Source organism: Sinocyclocheilus rhinocerous, unplaced genomic scaffold (genome assembly GCF_001515625.1).
Source record: "Sinocyclocheilus rhinocerous isolate Xijiao unplaced genomic scaffold, SAMN03320098_v1.1 scaffold4168, whole genome shotgun sequence".
NCBI classification, from domain to species: domain Eukaryota; kingdom Metazoa; phylum Chordata; class Actinopteri; order Cypriniformes; family Cyprinidae; genus Sinocyclocheilus; species Sinocyclocheilus rhinocerous.
The window spans coordinates 29945-38991 of record NW_015655451.1 but is presented as its reverse complement, the minus strand read 5'-3'; the positions used below and the strand labels follow the sequence as shown (position 1 = coordinate 38991).

At 41.1% G+C, this 9047-nt stretch overlaps 1 pseudogene; it reads left to right on the top strand.

The window, feature by feature from the left end:
* Positions 1-5627, top strand: part of LOC107718322 (NACHT, LRR and PYD domains-containing protein 3-like) — a 30808-nt pseudogene extending 25181 nt beyond the window's left edge.
* Positions 5628-9047: the final 3420 nt, after the last annotated feature.

The following is a 9047-nucleotide window of genomic DNA, read 5'->3' as shown; positions in this document are numbered from 1 at the left end:
ACTTTTGGACAACGGCCTGGTATCAAGAAGGGCAGCAAAGAAGTCCCTTCTCTTCAAGGACAGGCTGAAATTCTGCAGGAAGTACAAGGATTGGACAGCAGAAGACTGGTACAAATTTATTTTCTCTGATGAAGCTCCCTTCCGACTGTTTGGGACATCTGGAAAATCGATTGTTTGGAGAAGAAAAGGTGAACGCTACCATGAGTCCTGTGTTGTGCCAACAGTGAAGCATCCTGAGACCATCTATGTGTGGGGTTGCTTTTCAACCAAGGGAGTGGGCTCTCTCATAATTCTGCCCAAAAACACTGCCATGAATAAAGAATGGTATCAAAACGTCCTGCAAGAGCGACTTCTTCCAACGATCCATGAACAGTTTGGTGATGATCCGTGCATTTTCCAGCGTGATGGAGCACCATGTCACAAAGCAAGAGTGATAAAGAAGTGGCTCGAAGATCATTACATTGACATTTTGGATCCGTGGCCAGGCAACTCAGCGGATCTCAATCCCATAGAGAACCTGTGGTCAGTCCTCAAAAGGCGAGTGGACAAGCAGAAGCCCACAAATTGTGATCAACTCCGAGGAAAATAATAAGGCAAGAATGGTTCGCCATCAGTCAGGATTTGGCCCAGAAGCTAATATCCAGCATGCCAGAGCGAATTGCAGAGGTTATGAAGAACAAGGCTCAACACTGTAAATATTGATAATTTAGCCAATAAAGGCCAATAAAAGCCTTTAAACCATATTATATGCTTATCATTGTTTTTCAGTATACCATAGACATATGTGGAAAAAATAATCTACAAATACTGAAGCAGCAAACTTTGCAAAACACAAAATTTATGTCACTGCCAAAACTTTTGGCCACGACTATATGTATGTATATATATATATTGTGACGAGTGGGGCGGGGCCGAGAGCTGTGGGAACGGAGCGAGGCCAGTGGAGTGAATGATAATGAGGTCTCACCGGTCTCGAGTCCCACGGAGGAGCTCCGGAAGGATAAAAGGAGGAGTAACGACAGTGAAGGACGAGAGAGGACCAGGCCTGAACTATTTATGTTGTTTTGGTTCTGTTTGTGCGCAGCAGTCGTCCTTGAGGTCAAAACTATTTTCAGTTTTGTGTTTATTTTGTTATTAAATTATGTTCTGTCATGACAACTCTCGGAGGGATTGGCATGGTAATGTACATGACAATGTTAATGTATTTGGTCTTGGCGGAATAGATCTGCTACGCTGCTGCTGCGTCAGAGCAAGTACAGAGACTTACTACTGCCAATACATCCACAACATGCTGCAGTAAGCATATAAGAAATATTGCTGCTGCAAATATAACATACATGAAATAACCCCCCACAAAGCAGGAGACATAGAGGGACAATACAAGCCAAAACAAGAACAAAACACCCCCCAACAAGCATTTCTATCGCCAACACATATGTACTGCTGCTGCTCTGAAGAGCCATGTGTATTACTATCTATGTGTGCCTGGGCTACCACGCCGACCGGCTTAACGCTAGTGGCCTATGACTATGTGAGCCTTGGCTACCACGCCAACCGGCTTAACACTAGCGGCCTAGGACTATGTGAGCCTTGGCTACCACGCCGACCGGCTTAACAATAGTGGCCTATGGCTATGTGAGCCTTTGGCTACCTTGCCGACCGGCTTAACAAGAGTGGCCTATGACTATATGAGCCTGAGCTACCACGCCGACTGGCTTTACTCTAATTAGACGTGCACTATGTGTTGTGTTTAATTAACAAAATGGATATACGTTGCAATCCGAATTACTATCGGCGTGTCCTGAGCGCGATTACATATGCTCTAACTGCATTTGACTGGGGAAGGTGGAGGGTTTCTGAAGCAAGCTGCAACTGCTACAGCAAACACTAGTCATATATTTGAATGTTGAGCAGCGAGCTCACTGGCTACAGATACAGGAGGGAACCAATCAGCTGTGCCATGTGATAATGATGTCATTAGGTCAGATTGAGTTAGACCTATCGGACTGCGCCATCTAGAGTTTCATGCCAGAACTCTGTATTTTAAATGTTCGCCGGTTCCTGCCTCCTTCTTCCCCGATCTACAAACTTTGTTACATTGGTGCCGAAATCCGGGAGGAAGGAGGGACATGCTGTCAGAGAGCCTTCGCTGCTGAGGAGATCGGGCAGGAAAAAGCGGAGACTGCCGGTGGCTGGAATGGAAGACGGAACGATGGAAGACGAGGTGGGATGGAGGGCTTGCTGCCGTGCTCCTGGGTCGAGGAGGGGTGGTTGCTGTCCGAGAGGGAGCGGAGGAGTCGGCGCCGTTCGCCAAGAGGCCGGAGCCTGCTGCCGTCCGCCATGTTTGGGGAGGAGCAGGGAACAGGGGACTTGCTGCCGGCTGCCATCGCCATCCGCTAAGACGCGGAGGAGCGCTGGGCCGTCCACCAAAGATGTCCAGTACCATCGCATGGCACCGCGAGTGAGAGCCTCTCAGCTGGTTGAGGACCAAGCGGCAGTGTGTCCGGGAACCGGACCGAGAATTTTTTATTTATTTTTTCCTCTCTCCCCTCTCTCGTCTCTGTCCCTCCTCATCCTTCCGTCTCCTTTTCTCTCGCCTTGTCTGTCTTTACCCCCAGTTACGCCGCGGCCGCCATGATCGGCGGGGGGATTAGAGCGCAGTCTCGGGAGTACCCCCCGGCCTGCGAGGGGCGATGGGGGTATGTGACGAGTGGGGCGGGGTTAGTTGTATTTTGGTGTTTCTACTTGTACTGGGGTAGTCGTGGCCTAATGGTTAGAGAGTCGGACTTGTAACCCAAAGGTTGTGGGTTTGAGTCTTGGTACCAGCAGGGATTTTAGGTGGGGAGAGTGAATGACCAGTGCTTTCTTTCAGGTGAGACCCTTGAGCAACACACCGAACCCGCAACTGCTACCTGGGCACTGCAGCAAAAATGGCTGCCCACTGTTCTGGGTGTGTGTGTTCATTACTCGCTGCTGTGTGTGTGCACTTGGTTGGGATAAATGCAGAGCAAAAAATTCCAAGTATAGGACACCATACTTGGCTACGTACACATCACTTTCACTTTTTTTGTACTGAATGTGTTGATGCAAACTTGTCTTCAGAAATGGCTGTCTGTATTTATGTTTAAGTCTTGCAAAGAGTAATGGAGAAAGTGGGCACCCTTGTCTAGTCCCACGTTGTAATTGAAATATTGGAATAATGTCATTAGTAATCACAGAGGCTTTTGGGGTGCTATATAATGTTTTGATCAACTGAATGAATGGTTCTCCGAAATTTTTGTAATAGTGTAAAGGGAAAATGCCAGTTTACTTTATCAAAAGCTTTCTCAGTGTCTAGTGATACAATTAGTGTGGTATTTTGGGTTTTACAGATATTTATGATGTTAAATAGGCAGCGTGTATTATTTAGACAGATTATTCAAATGAGCCAAGACTATTCAAACAGACAAAATTAAATTTTAAACTCCAAGAATTCCTAGAGACTCAATCAAGCTTCCCTTCTATGTAATGTTTCTAAGCCATTTAGACTCATTTAATCTAATGTTGTAGTTAAGACCACCTAAACCGAGACCAAGTCGAAACCAAGACCAGAGTGCGTTGAGACCAAGACAAGACTGAGACCAAGGCAGGTCGGGACAGAGTCAAGACCAAGAACAAACCAGCACTCCTGAAATTCATCTGAAGGATCCACATTTACTGCCTGAAAAATACCTAATATTTAATCAATAAATACAATTGGATTAATAAGACACTATATATAAATCTGTTACCTATCAAATCAGAGGTGGCACAGAAGCTGCATCTGAACTGATACAATTACATCTGCATACATTTTGTTGAGATTGTTTTAAAAATAATATTTTGAATATAAAAATATGATGGAAAAATAAAATGAATATGAATATCAAACTAAAGCCGCCAGTAGGCTAGGTGGTGGCAAATGATTGAGTTACAGAATCATTTATTCAACCGATTCATTCAAAGCAGCTGACTCCTTCAGTAACGAATCACCGTGTTGCTTGGAAACACACAACAGTTTTGCTATGGATTTGTTTGGAACTAGTTTCATTACTGAAATAGCAAAATAAATAAATAAAATGAAAATTGTGTCTAAAATGTAATTCACCTAATATTCACTTGTTTGTTGAGTGTTTGTATAAAATCGATATCATGTTTTACAATTGTGCTCATATTCGTGAAAACAGATCTCTTGCTCTTGAGATATGTCCTAGGTTTATATATTATACTATGAAAAAAGATCATATCTTCCTTTTTTTGGGGGGGCAATTCAATTATAAATTTAATTATATAAATTTATAATTAAATTAATAAATTTGTATTAATTTTGGCGAAAATTTTGACACAATTCCCCATTAAATTCTGAAAATAAATAAAATTAAAAATGAGTTATTGATTGCATTTTAAGCAGGAAGTTTTACATCATCACATTAACTATTATTTCTAAGCCATATAGACTCATTTACGTTTACATTTTATCTCTCTTTCTATCTATCAGTCATCACTAGCAAAGCCTAGCAACTAGCCTAAGACGTGCTAAATCATTCTAAAACATGCTAGCAATGTGTTAAAATGTGATTATAATGCATAGCAAGACCCTACCAACCACCCGATGTGCCTAAGCAACTGTATAGCAACACCCTAGCAACCAATTAGAACACTCATCAACCACATAGCATCCACCCCTAGCAACCACCCTGAGTACCCTAGCAACCACATAGCATCACCCTAACAACCACTCATTTAAGCTTCCTTTCTAATATTTCTTATATCTATCTGTTGAAAATTCTATCTTTTAAAATTACTAAACTAAAACTTTTGTTTACAGACTTAATGTGACTCTGTGTGTTTTATAGTGTGGATCATGGAGGAGAATCCAGGATTACAGCAGGACTAAAGAAATGTACGTCTACAAACAAACTCACTCACACACACACACACACACACACACACACACACACACACAGCTGTAGTGATTGTTGTTGCTATAAATGTCTCTATTCTTGTGTTCAGATGCCTGTTTTCTCACACTGGATCCAAACACAGCACACACTCAACTCCTCCTGTCTGAGAACAGAAAGGTGACATGTGTGAGAGAGAAACAGCCGTATCCTGATCATCCAGAGAGATTTGATGTTTGGAAGCAGGTGTTGTGTAGAGAGAGTGTGAGTGGACGATGTTACTGGGAGATTGAGTGGAGTGGACGTGTGTTTATATCAGTGTCATATAAGAGCATCAGCAGGAAGGGACAGGGTAAAGGGTGTTTGTTTGGATCTAATGATCAGTCCTGGAGTTTGTACTGCTCTCCCGCCAGATACACATTCATGCACAATGACATAGAGACTGATCTCCCTGTGAAGCCCAAAAGCAGTATAAAAGGAGTGTTTGATGATATCTTTAGAACAGAAGTGTATGATGATAATGGTAAAATAGGAGTGTATGTGGGTAACAGTAGAATAGGAGTGTATGTGGATCACAGTGCAGGAACTCTGTCCTTCTACAGCGTCTCTGACACAATGAGTCTCATCCACACAGCCCAGACCACATTCACTCAGCCGCTCTATCCTGGATTTAGAGTTGATCCTGAATCATCAGTGAAACTGTGTTGATGAATGAGAATAGATTGACAAGAGATTCTACCCATAATGCTTTGAGCTGCATGATAAATCAGTAACAGTGAGATGTTATAGTCTATTCTTTTCTCTTTATGACATGAATACTGCAGCTGAACTTCTGTCACTGAAATAACATGTCAGAATAAATGTGTGTAATAAATCCTCATATAGAAAGTAAGAGCTGTGTGTGTGAGAGTGAGAGAGATTCCTGCTGAGTGACAATGTGTATCTATGCTTTTCTAAATCTACATTTGTTTTTTTTTCGTGTCACATCAATCATTTGTATGATTTCTATCAAAATTACCATTCATTTGAAAAGTACCTTTCACAAACATAATTCATTGAGAACATGTAATTCTTATCTTTTATACAAATTTAATTGATTTTTCTCTATTGTTTGTGCAGAAATAATAAAATACAATGACAAATCAACTTGAGATCAGAATTATTGATGATGAATATGTGAAATGTCTGAATGCTCTATGTCATGAATAAAATCGATTTCTCACAAGACTGAAATGAGTTTCATGAGAGTTTCTGGACATGATAAAGTATGACATTAATCATAACATTTAATAAAATACATTTATTGTAACTACAGTACAGCTGTATTAAATTAATATTTTTACAAATATTTTTATATTTTAATGCTTGTTTTGTTTACTGTGTTGAAACGTGCTGAAGTTGCGTTTGGTCTCATGCTGTATCGTGTACCTTGTCAGTTTTATGGATTTGCTTGGCCCTTTGCTGTGATAAACAGTAAAGCGTGTTCATGCGCCAGCAAAAATACTTGAACAGTGTAAAGAAATACTCTTTGTTAGAAGCAGTCAATCAGCGAAAGTTGAAAGCAGAGTGTAAGTGTATTTATTTCTTGTCTCATTAGTTTACTGTGTTGAGACGTGTTGAAGTCACGTTTGATCTCGTGCTGTATCGCGTACCTTGTCAGTTTTGTGCGCTTGCCTGGCCCTTTGTTGTGATAAACAGTAAAGTGTATTCAGCTGAATTCAATTACAGTTTGTCACATGGGTATAAAAAAGGTTAGTATACCACGGCAGCCCTCATGTGAAGACCGAAGAGTGTAAAGACCAGCGACTCTACCTGTGCAACTCCACCAAGCAATGACACCAGCAAGGGACATAAGTATCACTTTTTATTCGTCCTCTTTCCTACAACTTGTTTCACTTCTGTTTCAGCTTTTATGACAGATATTTACTATGTGTTTTCAAATCCCTACTTACACTCGCAAACCACGCATTACACACTGTAGGTAGCGCAATCCTGACAACCTGTGCATTTTGCCTATGTCTGTTCACAAGTTCGCCTGCCCATCCAGTCCTGATGGTTAAAGGTAAACGAACTTGGCTTGCTGTCCTCAATGGAGGCTCGAACCCGAGGCTCGACTTGAGCTCTGAGTTCAACCCCCCAATTGTGGTTACTACATAGAGGAAGAATAACTGAATAAGAGGAGGAGAAGGGGAGGGGGAAGCATTCCGGAAGAATTGATGCCGAGATGGTGCAATGAGTGCTGCTTATATAGGCTCGCAATGATGATCGACAGGACTGAACGATTAGGCTCCTCCCGAACCTACGTTTGGAACTTCATGTCTTCTTGAGCCTTTACCTAGACAGTGCTATCTCCCCTCTTTGGGTTGTAAGTTGACAGCTCACTCTCTGTGGTCTGGGTAGTTTCAGTCAGTCCCCCTTCTGGTAGCCCTTTCATGTAACGTGTCAGTCTGTTCTGTGTCTCCGTTGTGTTTTGCTTTCTTCACTGTGACCTTTGCCTGTGTTCTGATTAGTTCATTCATCCCACCTGTTGTCTCAGTTATCCTCATTTGTGTCTGTTACTTAAGTCCTCAGTTCTCCTTTAGTGTCGTCAGTTCTCGTCTATTGTGTACGTGTGTTCCTGCCTACCTCCGTGTTGGATTACCTTTTGTGGATTAATTAAAGAACTGTTTACTCTTCATCTTCGTGCGTGTACTCTCAACACCGTTCTGTGACACTTCCTAGGTACATAGCTATCTGAGGATATCTTTGTGCTAGCTCAGTGACTGCTCCCCTGCTTAGGGTCTTTAACCCTTTTGCCTCACTGAAGTTTATGTTTTTTTCTGAGTGACATACACAAAAATAATGACTCATAACTCAAAGACTGTAGCAATATCAGGACAGAAATAAGGTAGGAGGAAAATTATTTTTGGTGACGTTCTTTCATGTGTGCTGTATGTGAATTAAATTTTGTGGTGGTGATATCATGAAGTAATCAAAAGTTACAGCATTTGGAACCAAGGTAGCCCTTCTCTTAGCCCTTTAACAGTTTTGAAATTGTTTTGCATTTGAAGTAATGCCTCACTAAAGTTTACTCAAAGCCCCAAACAATTATACTTGTTTTATTCTACTCGATGAGACGTTTTTTTGTTTTTTTTTGTCATTTATCAGCAAATAACTCGGCACTACTTTGGAGTTAATCGAAGTCTAATCAGACGTCAAAGTTAATCAGAGTCTAAGCTTTCAAATTATATCCATTTTTTTGTTGATCAAGGTAGTGGTTTAAAAAATATGATTAGTAATATTTTCGCGGAGGGGGGCGTCCCGCCCGCGGTATACTTCGGTTTAGAGGGACTGCTCAGCACTCATTAAGAGTTGATCAAAATACGTTCATTAAAAAGTTGAGATTCTAAGCTTTAAAATTATACCTATTTTGTGTTATTCCATTCAGGAGTTGCTTAGTAATTTGATTATGATTTTTTTTTCATTTTGACAAAAATGACTTGAAGTATATGTGTGTTCATTCAAAGAAAGGTTTTCCTATTAATTAATTAGAGAAGAGTCAATTTTTCATGCCATTAGGTCGTAAAGGTTTATCTGATTCCCCTTTAAATCAAATGAAAAATGGTGTGTCTGATTGGTCCAGACGCTACAATGTCCCGGTGAAAAACACAATTGTGTCTCCCTTGTCCTCAGAGTCAGTAAGGGAGCAATTGCACCAAATCAGAAGTAGAGTCCAGTCGAATGATGTTTTTCAAGTTTCGTGGGATGGCACAAAAATTAAAAACGACTTGCTGCTTAAGCACACAACCTCTTCAATTGGCATAATCCTGTATCAGGATTCGTTTGAAGTGGCAAACCCTCTAGGGTCAAGGGAAAAAAAAGCACAAAATATTGGCCATGTATCTGACCCTTGCAAATATTTTGCCATACAACAGACTGAGTATTGATCAGATGCAGCTTGTGCTGCTTTATCGAGAACAAGACTATAAGGCATTTGGACACGATTTAGTGTTTGGCTCTCTTATGAAAGATTTGAAAGATCTTGAGCTGAATGGAGTAACTTAAGGGAATCTTGTATGCCATAGCAGGTGACAATTTGGGTTCACACAACATTGGGGGCTTCACAGAAAATTTTAGCAAGAGCACATA